This window comes from Lepus europaeus, chromosome 14 (genome assembly GCF_033115175.1).
Source record: "Lepus europaeus isolate LE1 chromosome 14, mLepTim1.pri, whole genome shotgun sequence".
NCBI classification, from domain to species: domain Eukaryota; kingdom Metazoa; phylum Chordata; class Mammalia; order Lagomorpha; family Leporidae; genus Lepus; species Lepus europaeus.
The window spans coordinates 58,204,486-58,223,600 of NC_084840.1; the positions used below are offsets into that span (position 1 = coordinate 58,204,486).

Genomic DNA, 19,115 nt, shown 5'->3' on the forward strand with positions numbered 1-19,115 from the left:
ATGGGTGCCAGTTCCAATCTCCAGCTGATCCATTTCCAATCCAACTCCCTGCTAATTGCCTAGGAAAAGCAGCAGCAGACGCATCAAGTATTTGGGCCCCTGCATTCACAAGGGAGACCTGAAAGGAAGCTGGTGGCTTTGGCCTGATCCAGAGCCATCCATTGTGGCTCTCTGGGGAGTGAGCCAGGCAGGGAAGATTGTCACCTTCGCTCGTCCTCCCCCTGTGCTCTCTCTCTTCCAACTGACTTTCAAATAAATCTTAAAAAAAATTAGGCTAGACATCATTGAACAGTGACTGGTTTCTGTTGCTTCAGGCACATAGTGAATCATTTTAAAATGCTTTTTTTTTTTTTTTCCTGGTGAATTGGAGAGTGTGACAAGGGTAGGTGAGTGAAGAGACAGCCCCCACGATCCCTTCCTTAGGAAATTCCTCGAGGTGTCATTCATGCTCTGAGAATGTGCAAGGAGCCTAGGTAAGATTTACGAACCAATGACTTTCAAGGGGCAACTTTGACTTTTAAAAGACATTGTAGAGAAGGAAGTGTTCTTTGCCAAGGAAATACATAGGAAATTTTGTCTGGGAAGTAGTATACTAGTAGCTAAATAGATTAGACAAACTGAAAATACCTGCTGCCTTCAGGAACTTTTCCATAAATGATAATAAAATATGTAATACAGTTAAAATCTATACTTTGGATACGAATGGGTACAGAGATTAACTTGGGAAGCAAAAAGTAGCATAAGCATAGTAAGGTATTTTGTTTCTGAATTACATAAATTCAGTTGGCCCTAGAGGAATATTATTGCTTCTCAGAGACTATTTGGCCAGTTTTAATAGTTGTATTTTCTCTAAAACTTTATATATTGAAATAATATTAGAGTTATAGAAGAATAGTGATAAAACATCTTGTTCTCAGATAACATCCCAAGTTTAATATATCATCATATACAATCACAGTACCATTACCAAAACTGAGAAATTGAGGGTAGGTCTTGACACAGCAATTAAAAATCTGCTTGACACATCCACATTTCACACTGCAATGCCAGGTTCAAGCTGCAGTTCCTGTACTTTGCAAATTGCTGCATATAGCATACTGGATAACCACAGATGATGGCTCAAGTACCTAGGTCTCTGCCATCCACATCTGAAAGCCAAGTTAAGTTCTCATCTCCTGGCTTCAGACTAGCTCAGCTGGACCTAACACAACCATTTGGGGGCGTGAACCATTGTATGTAAACAACAGTATTCCCTTGTCCTTCCTCTTTCTCTCCCTCCCTCCCTCCCTCCCTTTCCATCTACCCACTTTGTTCTGCCTTTGAGATAAAAAGAAAAAAAATTTAAAAATAATAATGTAACACTATCTTCTAAGTTTCAGAATTTATTCAGTTTTCCTTTTTCTACACTACTGCCCTGTCCGTATTCTAGGATAGAGTTCAGAACGCCACACTGCACTTAGTTATCGTATCTTTACCTAGTCTCTTCCAGTCTGTGACAGCTTTGCAGTCTTCCCTGACCTTGACAGTTGTGAGGAGTACCGATCAAGCGATCAAGCGTTTTGTAGAATGCCGTTCAAGGAGGATGTGTTTGACGGTCTGTCGTGATTAGACTGAGGTTATTTTTTTAGAGCTCAGTAACACTTTGCCTGCATTCTAACTCTGCTAGCTAGCTAGCTGCTGATGGATTTCTTTTTTTTTTTTCCCCTCATTGTAAGTCTTAAGAATGCAAACCTTATTAAGTTTGCCTCATAGGACCCATTTCATTTTCCTTTAACACCAAAATCAATGGAAATATCTTTTGCATATGTGTAGCCCATTCTATTTTGACAGTGTAAAGGCTAGAAATAAAACAATCTAGTACTAAAGGGAGAGCTCACCTCTCAAAGACTGTGTGATAAGGCAAGATGGTAAACAACCACCATAGAGTCTACCTGTCGATGACTATTGGACGTTTGTCAATATAAGGTGGGGTATTTATAATAAAGTGGTAGCTCTCCTTGCCTGGTAGTGGTTTTTTCAAAATTTGAAAGCAGTTAGGAAACTATGTAATAATTTGTCCAATGGATTTTCAATGTAAAACATGAAGAGAAAACGGTCATTAAATCCAAGTATATCTCAACTTGATAGGCAAAGTAGTTTGCTTCCAGTGAAATACCTTGAGTTCAGCTGAAATACTGTTTCCCAATGCTCATGGTGCCTCATTCAGCATCTATTTTTTTTTTCCTTTTTAAAATTGACATCTATCTAAATAAAAGAGCAAGAGGATCTTTTTTTTATTCTCTATTTTACTTCACCCAAAGGCCCACAACAGTCAGGGCTGTGCCAGGCCAAAGTCAGAAGCCAAGAACTCCATCCAGGTCTCTGTTGCTCCCATGTAGCAACAGTCCAAACATTTGGGCCATGATCCACTGCATCTTGGGATGAATTAACAGGAAGCTGGATCAGAAGTGGAGGAGGCAGGACTCAAAGCTGCCCTCAGGTATGGGATGGGATGTTCGAGAAGCGGCTTGACTTACTACACCACAAATGGTTCCCTATGATAATAGGGACACAGGGGAGTAAATTTGGTGTTTGTTGTTATTTTGCCAAAGGCATGGTCTATGTACAGAAAACAGCTCAGTGATTCAGAATTGAATTTATTACCTTTGCTTTGGTAATCAAGTGGCAAGTTAGATTTTTTTTTTTTTTTTTTAAGATTTACTTACTGGAAAGGTAGAATTACAAAGGAAGAAAGAGAGACAAAGGCAAATAGAGCTTCCTTCGACTGGTCCACTCCCCAAATGTCCACAAGGGCCCAGGACTGATCTAGACTGAAGTCAAGGGCCTGGAGGTTCATCTGTGTCTCCCACATGGGTGGCAGCAGCCGAAACACTTGTACTTGCCCTCTCAGGTACCTTCTCAGAGAGCTGTATCAGCAGTTGGAGCATCCAGGACCTGAATTTCTGCCAACATGGGGTGCTAGTTTTCCATGAAGTAGCTTAACCTGTTCCACAGCCCTGGCCCCGAATTAATTTTTGATATCTTTCTCTATATAAATTCAAATTTTACATAGATATAGAGCAAAAATAATACAACATGTAATGTGATCATTATCCTGATGATGTTAGCTGAATAAAAAAATCACTGATTCAGATACGATGGGTCACTGGGATATTTTCTTCTGTGTCGTAATTAAAGGGGAATATTATATTATAGAGCAGAAGATCCAAGTTAGTCCATTTTGGACCCATTTTGTAGTTCAATGAAGGAACTGGGCAGACTTGGTTTATTGTAGGAAACAGTTTTCTTAGGCTTTCTTTATTGAATCCCAGCACTCAAATAACCCTTCTCCTCCTGAGTGTTTGAAAGACTGGGCAGTGACCATGTGCTGCATGAGACATGTAGCCACTCTGTCGTGATTCCAATACTCTAAATAGCAAAGGCAACCCCTGGCACAAAGAAACTTTCTGTCCTGATGCATTCCCAAATAATGCGGAATTTTGCATTGCACAACTGAGGGGAAACTACTGGAATAATTAACGGTAGGCATGGGTCTAAGAAACTGATTGCTGTTTGTAAAATAAAGACCTGTGCCACTCAAAGACAAAGATGGAAATCCAGTTCTCCTCTGGCTGGGGCCCCTTATCAGTGGGTAAAGATTACGAAGAGAGGCATCTCCTTCCCTTGTTTACTGAGAAACTCCTGCCAAACCAACTGTGTGACCTTGTGCTTCTGTTACCATATTGGCTCTCATTATGCATCTTGCATTTTAATCAGTGACTCTCAGAGCAGCAGCAGCATTTACAACAGCAGTGGACGGTGGTGGCCCTTCATGGACCAAACAAGATTTTCTATTCTTGTCACTCATTGGGCAGGTGATGAATACCAAAGCAACACTTTGACAGAATTAGCACTGGGATAATTTGAGTTACTGTGAAAGAGAGAGAGAGAGAGAGAGAGAGAGAGTAAGGAAAAATATAAATATTACCCAGATCAGATAAAAAAACAGATGGGTATTGATGAGTGCTTCTTATCAGAGGGTGAAAGGCCTGACAAGCATTCCGAGGTCTGACCTGCCAAACATAATAGTTCTGATAACTTAGTTTTTAAAGAAAATTATGTAAAAAATAGATCAATTTTTGCAATTATTTTCAAAAACAAATGCTATGATATGTAAAATGTTGGTAGATTCTATTCTGGACTTTGTTCCTGACTTGAATAAACACCAGAAAAGAATTCTTAATGATCAAGTACAAGTTTATGTGATATGAAAGTAGTGATTTCCCACCCTATCCTAGCATAGATTTAACAATGGTTTTTATACCCACTGTTCTGTTTCTGATCTCCTTTGGAGAATTCCTGGTCATGTTTATGTCTTACTATAGTGAAAACTTCTGAAGAGTAAAACTAAAATTTATTGAATGCATCATTCATAGCACCTTTAGTGGATGTTTGTTATTTGTTCTCTCATCATGTGCCTGATTTTCTCCTGGGGAATTTACTCATTCCCCATTGGGCTCTACGGCAAGATAGTCTCGATCCTTCTTCAAGCTCTAGGAAGAGGGCTTGATTGACTTTTGAAGGTTGAGAAGCCAGTACATCGTTTCTGGGTCAGGGATAGATATGATGTAATCAAGCCATGAAATTTAAAAACCTGTTTCCTTGGGCACTTGATGTTTTCTCCCTGTGGAATCCATCAAAGATACTTGTTTCTTGTGCACAGGAATGAATAAAGCTGAACTCGAGAACTACTGGAAGCCACACTAGTCCTGTAAGAGAATCTAAGATTAGAGTCAGAAGTATTGACATTGACCCAGAAACAGACAGTAAGAAATTGGGTACTGGAAATACTTAAGCTCTGGGTTATTGTTGAAATACTCTGCTTGCCAAACTACTGTTTAAGCCCATTTATATAGAATTTTCTTTAACTTGAACCACAAAGAGTACCAAACACATGGAAATAAAATGCTCCCTAGGCTAAAACAAGAACATTTAACTAGAGTTTCACTAGTGATAATAATATATCTAGAGAGAAAGAGAAATGCATAGTCACATGGAATGGGTCAATATATTCATAGCTTAGAACTTATAAGTGGTAATACATTCTGAGAGATACTACATTTCTGCAAAGTGAGGAACATATGTTCTGTGTTGTGAAGTCAATATGTGGCTGTTGTTACCTACAGGTCAGGGGAAACGCCTTGAAATCACCTTATGCTTTTTTTCTGTTAGAATCATAGGATTACAGAACAAAGTCAAAAAAATTCATGTTTCAATATGCTTTGTATGGTGACAAGGCTTCCTAAGTAGAAACATGCCACTCATTACAAAGTGGTAAGTTCACTAGCTTATTACCTTTTGTACCATTTGGGGATGTATTTTAGCTGGTATGGGCACTTAACTCTTTGTTATCAAGTTTATCAGGATATGTTAAGAGAATCTATCTTAGGGATCAGCATTGTGGCACAGCAGATGCTTCCTGATGCTGGCTGCCCCAATTCAGAGTGCTGGTTCAAGTACCGATTGCTCAATTTCTTATCCAGCTTCCTGCAAATGTATTTGGAGAGGAACTTAACCCAAGTTCTGCAACCTCAGCCACTCAAGCAGTAGACGCTGATGGAATTCATGGCTCCTGGCTTCAGCTTGGCCGAGACCAGGCTCTTGTGGGTATTCAGGGAATAAACCAATAGATAGAAGATCTCTCTCTCTCTCTCTCTCTCTGCTTGTCTATTCTTTCTACCTGTCATTTTTTTTTAAGGTCTTAGAAAGTCCAGTATGATGAACTGAAAGGTTGAAGATAAGATCTTAAAACATGGTACTCTGGTAGAGAGAACGGCAAAGATACCTGTCTGCCCTCCTGAAGGTGTTACCTTTTCCTTTTTTCCATTTATTCATTTTATTTGTATTGGAAAACCAGAGAGAGACAGATATCAATCTTCTGCTGCTTCACTCCCCGCATGCCTGCAACATCTGAGGCTGGGTAGGTCAAAGTCAGGCACAAGGAACTCAGTCTACAATGGGTGGCTTGTACTTCAGCTGTTACTCATTGCCTCCCAAGATCTGCATTGTTAGGAAGCTAGAATTGGAAACATAGTATGGCCTCAAACTGAGGCACTCTGATTTGGGAAATGGACGTCCCCAGCACATCTTAACCACTATACCAAATGTCAGCCCCTGAGGGTATTGTCTTTTCTGACTGTTTCTCATAAAGTGTGGCCTGATTTGTAAAGAGTAAAAAATAAATTTCTGTACTGCAAATGGAAAACATGAGTTATGACATCACAGGCGGGAATCCTTAATGTAAATATGGTAGATGGGATAGGTGATGTTGAATTATATTAAAAATGCTTCAGATGTTATCTAGCATGTGAGTCTCTTCTTTAGACAACATGGACACAAAAAAAGCAAAACGTTTCACTTAGTAAAATGAAAAATATTGACATAGTAAAAACTAGTTATAAATAATAAAAACTTGTAGTTTAAAAGTGAAGTATGTAGCCAAAAATCATTTTCTTGCTCCAACTGTCAAAGAGCATCTCTGGTTTAGTTTTAAAGCCCACTAAAAGTATTGTTTCCTTAGTATAAGGATTACCATCTGGAATAACGTTTTTTCAGGGATGGAAGAAAAGAAAGGTGTTTAATTATTGAAAAGTCAAATTGAATATTTCTAATGCTAGAGTTTCATTCTTAGGAAAAAACTTGAGGCTAAATATTTTAATGATGGAGTGGTTATTTTTATGTATAGTATTTAAATTCCTCACTGTAAACTTCCTAACATTTAATTTTATTTTATCATGAAAGTATATGCATGCATTTGCTGAGTGTTTTAGTCAGCAAACCCTCTCTGACAAGATACGTGACAATCCTTAAAGATAGAGTTTCAAAACTAAAGTCTTAGATCCAAATGGAATGAGCTTTTCTTTACGTCCTTATTCATAGCACCTTGGGAAGGCTGTTGCTAAGTATTGGTTATGTAGAAAGCTACTGGGGAGACTTCCTTTTCAAATTAATAGGTAAAAGTTGCAAGAGGCCATTGATTATACCCTAATAGTGAGCCTTGTTTGTTTATTAAAGATATTAAGATCATAATCAAGCTTTCTCTAAAACAAATTGCACACCGATTTAGCTTCACTGGTGAATGCTAACAAATATTTTGAAATATTACTGATACAGACTGTTTAAAAAATAATGAAGGATAAAATATTTGTTTTATGAGGCCATCATAATCCTAATGCCAAAACATGGAGGAACTTTGAAAACCATATGCCAATACACCTCCAGAACAGATGTACATTTTTTAATAAATATTAGAGAATTAAAACTATCAATGTATATCACATTACAATCAAGTGGAATTTATCCCCATAGTGCGAGATTGAATTTCACTAAATTTGAATGCTAAATCACAATCACTCAAAAGAAACAAATTATAAGATTCTCTATTGAGACAAGATGGAAGAAGCTTTTGACAATGCTTAAATTCATTCATTAAAGAAATCAAAGTAGATTAACAAGAGTTATTCTAAATTGATAAATGGTATTGGCAAAAAAAGCCAACTTTATACTAAGCATTATACTTATAGTCTATTGTCAGGAATAAGACAGTGATTTGTGTAAAATTTGGAAAGAAAAAACCTTTATTTATAGATGATATATATCTATAAAAGCTATGGAACACAAACACAAAACCACTAGAAGTAATACCTTTTTTAGTAAATTGATGGAATACAAAGAGTACAAAATCAATTATATTTCTAAGTACAGTAATAAATCTGAAAATTAAATGTCATATATCCTAGCATTTAAAAAATACATCAGAATAAACCTAATAAATATATTCAAGGTCCGTCTGATGAAAGCTGTTACAAACTACTACAAACTGGGTGACTAGAAAAGCACAGTTAGAGTCTCAACATTTATGGAAGACAGATGTGTGAAATCGGAATCACCGGGCCTAACTCAAGACAGTAGGTGAGCCATCTGCCCTTCAGTGATCTGTGACAAGAATCTCTCATTGCCTGCTTAGCCTCCAGTGACCGCTGCCATTCTGTGGCTTTTCACCACATCACTGCAATCTTCTATGTCATTATCTTAACATTTGCAGCTGCTCTGTCTTCCTGGGTCTGTGTAATCTTCCTCTACATCCCTCTCATAAGGACTCGAGTGACTGCATTTAGGGCACAACCAAATATTCTCTGTTGTGACTTAATCCTATCTACAGTGTTCTTCTACTTTTGCATACAAGGTAACCATGATATTGTTCAGAATAAGGATGTTATGGTTTGGGTGTGGTTTTTATCTTCCAAAGGTTCATATGTCAGAAGCTTGGTCCCCAGTAAAGCACTGTTGAGGTGCTAGAAAATTTAAGAGGAGACTAGTGGAAGGTCCTTGAGGGTCCTACCCTCAGAGAGAATTAACGTAGTTGACCTGAGAGTGTGTTGTTATAGAGGCCTGACTGGCTCCTCTCCACTCTCTGGCTTCCTGTCCCTCCATGTGATACCTTTTCTTGTGCTCCTACTATCATGATCACATATTCCATGAGGTCCTCACCAGAACTAATCTGATGCTGGTAATCAGCCTTTGAGCCTTCAAAACTGTGACCTAAATAAACCTCTTTTCTTTACAAATGTTTTCATCTCAGGTATTTTGTTTTAGACTAATACAGATGACCTAAATAAGTGAACAGATATATCTTTGAACTATAAGAATCAATATTAAGCTCCTTGTAAACATAATCAAATTTTGGTAAAACATTTTAGGAAGATGAAAAGATTATTCTAACATGTAGATGTAAATTAAAAGGTTCCAATGTAACCAAATAATTTTGAAAAAAAAGTTAGAGTGCTAAATTGAACTGTTACTATAAAGTTAAACAAATCAACGTAGTACAGAAATGACATAAACAGGCTTTTCATAAAAATAGATTAAACAGGATAGTGTCCAGAAAAAAATACTTGTATCTACATCATTGATTGTCAATAGATATTAAGTCAATTAGGAGAGAAGTGTAGTTATATGAATGATACTAGAACAATAGGAAATACATATATATTTAAAAAGATGATTCAAAAACGGATTCAAGTTGGATCACCAGTGTAAGTATAAAAATTATAATCTGAGTCTTATTGAAATAAACATCGAAGTTAGGCTTATAACTTTGAAGAAGGTAAAAATTTACTCATGAGGATATGAAAAACTGAAATCCTAAAAGGAAATAGTATAAGCAGGATGTTAACAAAAATCAAAAGCTTCTGCCTGCCTACTCCGAGAACAGTCACAATACAAATATATGACAAGGTAACTAAATCTGGAGTATATTTAGAACTTCTACATGTGGAAAGGCAATCCAAACAAAATTTAAGCAAAAGGGGTGTTTTTACTTATTTTTTTCAAAAATATTAAATTTTAAAGTATAAATATTTATAAATTTATAAATAAATATTTATAATTCTAATTATATATTATTATAATTATATAATATTATATAATTATAATTTATAATTATAATCAAAAATATTAAATGCTAAAACATATTTATAAATTTATAAGTAAATTTATAAATAAAATAAATTTATAAAAATATAAATGTTAAACTAATACTTTAACATTTCTATGGTGTACAGTGCAGTATTTCAACACCGATACTAGTGCACAATAGGAAACTTGGTTTTCCATGTCCTTATTTGGATGTGCGTGTTTGAAGCCTACCAACTCCTCCCTTTGTTTTCTTTGGTTAGTATACAGTACACTGTTGGCAAATATGGTCACCCCAGTATCCTGTGGAGCTTTAGCCCTTGTTATTTCTGACTGGTTTGGTACTGATGATACTATCTCCTTCCCTCCCCCTCTTTCTAGTCTGGAATAATCACAATTTTAAGTTCAGATATATTTTAATTAACTCCCTCATTTTAATTAACATCCCTCATGTGTTAATTGTCTTCCTGTGACTGGATTATTTCATTTAACCTAATCTCTAGTTGAACAAATAAATTAGAAATCTGTTTCAAATGCTGATTTTATTAACTTCGCATTATACCCATAAGCAAAATACCCGGGTCATACTGAAGCCCTATTTTCAGGTTTTTTTTTTTTAAAAGATTTATTTTTTAAATTCTTTTTGAAATATTTTTAAATTTACTTTTAGTGTGTTAATATGTAACAGATTCAATGGAGTTCTTAGATAAAATTTAAAGAATACTGATCTTCTCTTCCCCCATGCCCTCCCTTTCCCATTCACAGATTCATTCATTCTCTTTTTCTTTTTTATGCTTCCAGAGATAGAAATTTTTAATTTACATTATGGTCAAGGGTTTAATGCTCCACTAAGTAAGCAGTTCAAAAAGTAAAAAGATCCTAGTTGAACAAGAATGTAGGCAAGGGCTATGAATAATAATCAAATGGAATGTGACCATTTCACCTATATATAGTACACTGCAAAATAGTTATAGATGATTGAAACTATAGTAGTGTAACATTCTTGACCATGAGTTTGACAAAGGTATAATACAAAATTTGACAAAGCTCTATTTGTAGCAATGCTGATACATAAAGGCATTTCTTTTTAAGTTGTGGTTTATTTTTCATTTTTAAATTTTAGCTCTCACATAAAAGGGAGGCTGCCATATCTTTCTGTGTCCTGTTTATTTCATTCAGCATGATGTACTCCAGTTGTATTTCCTACAAATGGCACAATTTCTTTTTTTTATAGCTAAATAATATTGCAGGGTATATGTTTATGTGTATGTGTGTCCATTGTTCACCTAATGATGAACCTCTTGGTTGATATTTTGAACAGTGCTTCTATAAACATGGTACAGCCATCTCTTTGATACACTGTGTTTGTCTTTTGGTATATTCACAATAGTGTGGGATTGCTGAATCATATGGCAAGTCTATTCGTAGTTTTTTGAAGAAATCTGCATACTGTTTTTAATAGTGGCTACACTATTTTACATTCCCATCAACAGTGTGTAAGTATCTGCCTTTCTCCACATCCTTGTCAGCATTTGTTCTTCTCTGTATTCTGTAATTTAGCCATTCTGACAGTGGTGAGATGATATCTCATTGATGTTTTCATTCACATTTCCCTTATGGATAATGATGTTGAACATTTTTTTATATGTTTGTTGACCATTTGTATTTCTCCTTTTGAGAACTCTGTTGAGATCCTTTGTCCTTTTCATAACTGTATTGACTTTTTGTTAAGTTTTCTGAGTTGGTGGTGTATTATGGATATTAAGCCTTTGTCAGATAGCTTGAAAATATTTTTTTTCCATTCTGTTGGATGTCTCTTCATACTATTGATAGTTTCTTTCTTTCTTTCTTTCTTTCTTTCTTTCTTTCTTTCTTTCTTTCTTTTTTTTTTTTGCTGTGCAGAAGTTGCAGAGTTTGATACAATTCCATTTATTTAGTTTTGTTTTTGTTGCCTGTGCTTTGGGGTCTTATCTAAGAAGTTATCGCCTATACCAATATCATGGATTGTTTCTCCTATATTTTCTTCAGGCAACTTCATAGCCTCAGGTCTTAAATTTAGTTCATTGATGCATCTTGAGTTGACTTTTACATATGTGAGATTGTGTGGATCTAGTTCCATAGTTTTGACAGAACCTTTTGTTGAAGATATAATCCTTACTAAGATGTATGATCAGTATACTTTTGTCAAAAATCAGTTGTCTATGCATATGGAATACCTTCTGTGCTCTCTATTCTGTTTTATTGATATATATATATATTTTTTTAAGACTTACTTATTTGAAAGGCAGAGCTACAGAGAGGCAGAGGTAGAGAGAGACAGGTCTTCCATGTGCTGGTTCGCTCCCCAGATGGCGACAGCAGTCAGAGCTGAGCTGATCTGAAGCCAGGAGCTTCTTCCAGGTCTCCCATCTTTGTGACTCCGTATGATTTGTAGGCACTTTTTTCTTATTCTGTAAAGAATGTCATTAATATTTTGGTAGAAATTGCACTGAATGTGTAGATTGTTTTAGGTAGTATGGATATTTTAATGACACTGATTGTTCCAATTCATGTGCAAAGAATATCTTTCCATATTTTGTATATCATTACTGATTTTTGTCATCAATATTTTCCAAGTTTCATTATAAAGATGACATTTTACTTCTTGGTTAAATTCATTCCTAAATATTTCAGTTGTAATGGCTATTGTGAATAGAATTTCTTTATTTCTTTCAATGAGTTCATCATTAGGGTATAAAAAGGCTAGTTTGTTTTTGTTCAGGGCCTAGGGTTTCTGGAAAAGAAAATACTCAAGATAAACCAAATATCCATATGTTATTCATAGGAAAGGAAAATGACTTCCTGAGTCTTGTGTTCAGTGATGCTGTAGGCATGGCTGTACTATTCCCCCTCATTTCAGTGAGCTAATTTTAGTAGGAAGCTGATTTGCAATCATGGGAGCAAAGCAAGGATACTTGAAGCTTCAGGAAGGAGCCTTGGAGACTAGGATTTGAGATGGTATCTATCATTAGCATCCAAGACACTGTAGAGTCTTGATTCCAACCAGAGCTCTGGTGGGTGAGAGCAGCCTAGCACAACAATCTTGAACTCAAGAACAGCTGTGTTGTGGTTCCCTTCACAAGCTCCCCTAATTCTGGTGCATGTAGAGAGTTAAACAAGCCCACGTATGTCCTGGACCCCACACTACCACAACGTTTGGACTTTATATTCCTGTTGGGACTGAGAGAGCCACTAAACCTCTATTTCTGCCACCATTGATTACAGGGAAAGAGGATATGGAAAGACTACACTGCAGTGTACAACTGAAACTAAAGCTAAAAGAGCCTACCAAATGGACACCTGAAGAACTGTTTTCAGGGAAAAGCTATGAAAGCCACCCTTTCAAAGTGGTAGACAACTTGCCAAACTCATGTGCAAATATCAAAGAAATGTGTGTGTGTGTGTATATGTATTCAAATTACATATAGGCTAATCCTCCGCCTTCAGGCACCGCCACACTGGGTTCTAGTCCCAGTTGGGGCGCCGGATTCTCTCCTGGTTGCCCCTCTTCCAGGTCAGCTCTCTGCTGTGGCCAGGGAGTGCAGTGGTGGATGGCCCAAGTGGTTGGGCCATGTACCCCATGGGAGACCAGGAGAGGCACCTGGCTCCTGCCTTCGGATCAGCGCGGTGCGCCGGCCGCAGCACGCCAGCCGCGGCGGCCATTGGAGTGTGAACCAACGGCAAAGGAAGACCTTTCTCTCTGTCTCTCTCTCTCACTGTCCACTCTGCCTGTCAAAAACAAAAACAAAAGCAAAAACAAATTACAATTATATATATTATATATAATACGTATATATGTATGTATATATATATATATATATATATTCACCAGTAATGGATGCTACAAGATAATCTCAAGCATCATGATAGAAAACACAAACACAAGAGTATATTGTGTGATCTCACACTTGATCTTAGCCAAAAGGCCAAGAAGCGATATATTGTGTGATCTCATATGTATTTCTAAAACAATAAAAACTTACATATACATTGTGTGTATGATTATATATATATATATATATATATAATCTATGTCTTTGAAGTATTGGCTACATGAATTTAATCACTGGCTAGGCTCGTTAAATTGAACAGTTAATATCCATACATCTTATTCTATATAAATTACATCTCATTGTTTTAAAGTATGCATTGAAGATTTCTTTATGATGCAAATTCTTAGATCCCACTCCAGATAGATGAAAATGTTCAGGAATAATTGTAATACTAAATTTTGAAAACTGATCCAAAGTTATTTAACATAAATTAGGAATTTCCTTCAGATGCATTTATGTAGTAATGACAAGAGACTTTTGAGTAGAGGTAAAAACAAATTTATTCTTGCACAAAGGTAGAGAGTACCAAATACAGGACTATCTGAGCTTTTGCTTCCCCTACTGAAAATAGAAGCATGTTGGAGAAACTGAATACCCATTTATATAAGGCAGCAAGAATTAAGGACGAACAATGATTTTGTGGGAGTTAAATATTAGGAAATACTAGACTTGGTCACACTAGGAGCTACTTCATGTAGAATAGCCAGGAGTCATAATCAACATTCATCTGAATTGTAATTTGAAACAATGCATCCTAGATTCTTAACAGTTGATTTACAAATGAACTGAAAAACACATGGAGCTTGTAAATTGAGTACACTGTCTATCTTTTTAAAAAAATCTCTTATATGGCAATTGAGAAAGACTACGGCAAATAGTAGAGATATAAACATGCCCTGAGAGAAAATCATCTATTACAATTTTAAGTTAAATATCACTAAAAGTGATCATGTGAGCTGGCATTGTAGCATAGAGGGTTAAGCTGGTGCCTCTTTATGTCCAGTTTGCTCTACTTCTAATTCAGCTCCTTGATAATGTGTCTGGGAAAGCAGCAGAAGATGCCCAGGGACTTGGGCCCCTACCACCTATGTGGGAGATCCAACGGAGCTCCTGGCTCCTGGCTTCAGTCTGGCCAGCCCTGGCATTGGGGCCTTTTGGGGAGTGAACCAGTGGATAGAAGATGTTTATTTATCTGCTCCTCCTTCTGTCTTTGTAAATGTCTTTCAAATAAATAAATAAATCTTAAAAAGAAAAGTAACATTGTAGCCCCAGTACTGCTAATACTAATTAAACTATCCTTGGGAGCTCACTATCCTTTTCTAATGAAAGCAAGATATATATCTGTATTTTGTCTTTTACAATGACCTACAGTGATTTAACATACATAATTGTCATTTGATTGAATTATTTTCTCAAGGAAAAAATGGGTGATAGTTAAAAATGGATAGATGCATTGGCCCAAGTAATTATAAGAACTTGGTGCTTTTCTTTTCCCTCTGGGAGAAATTTTCAGTTCTTGTTTCCCATACAGAGTATCACACAGAAAATCAGAATTACTTAATGAAATAGGAGCCTCAGGCTGTGCTCAGCCCTCATTGAGGCAAGTTTTGTGGAACAGAAATGAAAGGAGATTTAGTGGAGGAAATGATCAATGCCTGCCTGAGTCTGTGGATGTGGACTCGGATAACTCAAAATGACTAAAACTAAGAAAGAGGGATGGAGATAGAAAACTTCAGTAATTCCCTCCCTTCTTTGTTGAGAAATGATCTCACTTAGGTTCACTTTTCTGCTAAATCCAGTAACCCTCTAAGTCATTCCCATATTTCAGCCAGATGACATGTCCCCAAGATTATGCAATCTTTTTGTCTGAAACCAGTAAATAAAGACCAGCTTCTTAGAAGCTAAGGAGTTCTGGGAGCAACTTGGCAGAGTTAAGAGATACCTGCCATCTTCCTCAACAATGGAAAACCACTGGACAGCTGTCTACACATGAAAATGGTTCCAGGAGGACTCAAAAGTCTAACTAAGATATTACAGTGACACTTTGAAGAAGAAAAAAGGATAACCACACAGAAAGGCTGACACAGAAGATCAACGTAAGAGAGAAACCTGAAGATGCTCAGGGACAAAGAAAAAGGGTGGGGCTCTCCGTATCAGACATGGAGCTGACAACATTGCAATGGCCTGCTTTGTGGAGGAGGGGCTCTGGTAGCCTTTTATGTTTAGAAAATCAACATTCTCAGCAACCAATGCAGGTTCCCTACATCTTTTAGAGCGGAGTACCCCATAGTCTTTTCATGGGTCCCATCTTAGTGACTAGATCTGCAGAGGACATGAGTGACTTTGAGCATTGAGGTAAACATCATCATCAACACAAGAGTATACCAGAAAAGGAAGATGCTGCTGTATCCCCCTCAGAGATGATACTGTGCAACCCCAGGACTGCTGTACCATCTCTACTGCCAATCCCTCCCAGACTCCAGGACTCACAGTTGCTGCAACTGTATTTGTACATGTGCTCCAGATACCAGAACAGTTGCTCTGTTCACACTCATGCTCTAGATCTGGCTCCAGTGCTGCTTTGTGTGTGTGTTCATGATTGGGCATTATGGCCAGCGCTGCTGTTGGCTAGCCATCACTCCAGAATCCCAAAGTATGGGCGCTTCATTACTGACTGTACTGCAGATCTTGCCTCTGTGGCTGCTCTATCTGCACTTGAGCATCAGGCAATGGTACCATCGCCATCATGACAGCACCTACAAGTCATATCCAGCACCAAGAGGATGTTTCCAACTACTATCTGCACACACAAGAGAAATAGAGATCAGGAGATCCCCCAGGAGCCTTTGGCAACAAAAACTCCAATGTCTCATACCATGGGGATGACTGGTCAAGTTCTCTGCAATCTTTAACAATGTTGACCCCTCTGAGTTAGACCATAACTAAGCATCAGGGCCTTTTTTGGAACTGGAGACACCAGAATTTGCCCAGCCAGTGAGTAAAGTTTCCTGCAAAAATCAGTCTGAAAGAGGTAACTGCTCAATCAAATGCATATACATCAATGGGCATCTGCAACAACAAAAAAATCAAGAAAGCATGACACCGTGAAAGGAACATGATAATGTTTCTGTAGTTCACCCCAAAGATGTAGACATAATGACCTTGGGTATAACCTTTATTGGCCAATCATCTTTTCCATAAATACATTGGATTTCATTTATAAATAATACTACACTATATCATGCCAGTAATTTTCTACCCAAAATGTTTTGTTCCTTTATTCATATATTCATTCCTCCTTCCAGTTTTCATTTTTGGTGTAATATTGTACCTCTTGAAGTATTAAAAACTAGAAGTGTATTTCACTTAAGAGCTATGGGGGTACTACATAAAGTGTACTGTTTATGTTAGGAAAGGTCACTGAGAATTAACAACTGAATATGATTGTATGAATATATTCAGGATCTTTTGACTTAGCATAACCATAACTATCTATACCTTTCTGGTGATAGACCATTCTTAGAAATATATTTTCCATGTAACAACCTTACCAGTTTATAGCAATAAATGGTTCCAAGCTACTGGTAGCATCCAGGACTCTTCCACCTGCCTCTCTTTGGTGGATTCTAGAGGGAAATACAGTGCTATCTCAGTCATGCCCTTGTCATTCCGTGGAGTAGATAGCAATATCCCTAACACTGGAAAGGCATGGTAGTGTCAAGAATGAAGGAAGAGTGATGGATAAATAATATTATCTACCATATAAATAATTAAGCTGAGTGTAGTGTTGGCAATGTAGGGCATGTAATGCAGGAATCCTGAGACAGAAAAATGAAGAAGGAAGCTTCCTAGGAGAATAAAAGAATTTCTGAAGGCAACTTACATTCCATTCCAAGGTGCTGGGTGGTCTGGGCATAACTGCAAAAAGATTATTCTACTTATTGAACAATAGAAGAGGTGATGTTTTCTACATTTACAAATCATAAGAAACTGTGAAAGTTGGAATTTCTTATGTATTTACTTTACTATTCTTTAGGAACAGACCTTTAGGCATCTCACCAGCTTTCTCCAGTTATCAGAAATGTTCATCATAGCATTTAAGCTTTATGCCTAGAGAGTAGAGTCAGTCTTAATAGTGAGCTCGACAGTTAGCTTTCTTCTAAGAGTGATACTTAGAATGACACTACTTTGGCCTGCTATCAGACAGAAGTAGAGAAGAATGACATACTGTGCACTTGTAGCTATGGCAGTATACATAGGGAAGGTGTTGGGAGTGTTGTGAAATATACTTTTTGAAGTTCTTGTTTGTTAGAGAAATCCTTGCAAATACATTGAATAATTAGAATGGATACATAAAATAAATAACTTTAACCTTTAATTGCTGTGAAGATATATGTGGGAATAAGTACCATGTGTCCATATCGAAGAAAACTTCCCCCACATGGCCACTCAGAGGGCATGTTGTCAACTGAGTTTGGAAATCACAGTGACTTACAAGCTTTACAATGAAACACTTAGAGATTAAATAATAGTTGCAATACCAGAATGTTATTAAATGATGCATAAAATTTATGATGAATACTTTCAAACCATATAGTAGCAGTGATCAAAACTGCATGAGGGAGAAAATTTACATTAATTTCCCTCCCTAGAAAGATGCCCCATGTATTCTTCAATACATGTTTAAAACAAACAGCAATTAGTTTATTTTTCAGCTCACAGGAGGGACTCTTTTGAATGTGGGTCTTTTTGAACTTGTTAAATCCCTTTGTTCAGCTTTAATTTTAGAATCAGCAGGATACAATAGGAGGTGTCTGATGTTGGGTCCTTGTCATTCAACCTTCAGTGTCTTAAAGCTGTTTCCACATAAGTAAAAAGAAACAGTAGGTGTCTGCCTAAATAGCATAATAGAATTTTGCTCTGTGTCTATGTCACATTGTGAAGTTATTGACATTTATGTCTGTATAAGCCTAACAGTTACAATTTTAAATTCTACAAAATAAACCTAAGACTTCCACAAAAGAAAAACTTTGAATCTTCATGGTTTGCTTTTAGTAGTTTAAATAACTCTTAAAATATGAGTACTAAGATAGCTACAGTAAAAAATCTTCATCAGACTGACCAATTGCATCTACTTAATCACAGTTCTTTGCTCAATGTGAGCAAAGGTTGTGGAGGAAAAATTCCTCCTTTCTTCCTAGAGAAAAGGTTAGAGGTGGTTTATTTCAAGTAACTTACTGATAATGCTGTTACTATCCAATGCAGTTGAATTAGAAGTAGTCTATATGATTTAAAATATTGCATTTTATATAACCATTCATTAATGTTTTGAAACTAAAAAAGCAGAAAAATGTCTATAATCTTACCAAGATTTGACTACATTTAAGTATAAAGTTCTAGTTCTATATATTTGCTTGAAAGACTTTTCTATTATAAGTACAGATACACTTATAAATTATGTTGCACCTACTATTTTATAATCCATTTTATTCATCTGGCCACATATCATGTCACAAATGTTTTCCATATCATTAGCCATACTTATGTAACAATACTTTGAACAGATTCTATCATTTTAACTATTTTGATACTCTAAACTGGTCAGAAACTGCAGTTGCCTTTCTTTAGTATTGTGTTTAGTGTTATTTCTAATATCCTTATAATTTAACACTTGTGTATATCCTTTTTTCCATTAGACAAATTACAAAAAGTGAAATAAACACTTTTATTGTATACTATTTTATATACCCTTGTATGTATCTTTTCCTAAACTTTCTGATCTGTTTTATT

The 19,115-nt window shown here is 36.5% G+C and overlaps 1 pseudogene; it reads left to right on the forward strand.

Moving 5' to 3' along the window:
• LOC133773442 (swi5-dependent recombination DNA repair protein 1 homolog) overlaps positions 1-1,609 on the forward strand; it is a 163,908-nt pseudogene extending 162,299 nt beyond the window's left edge.
• The last annotated feature ends 17,506 nt before the right edge of the window (positions 1,610-19,115 follow it).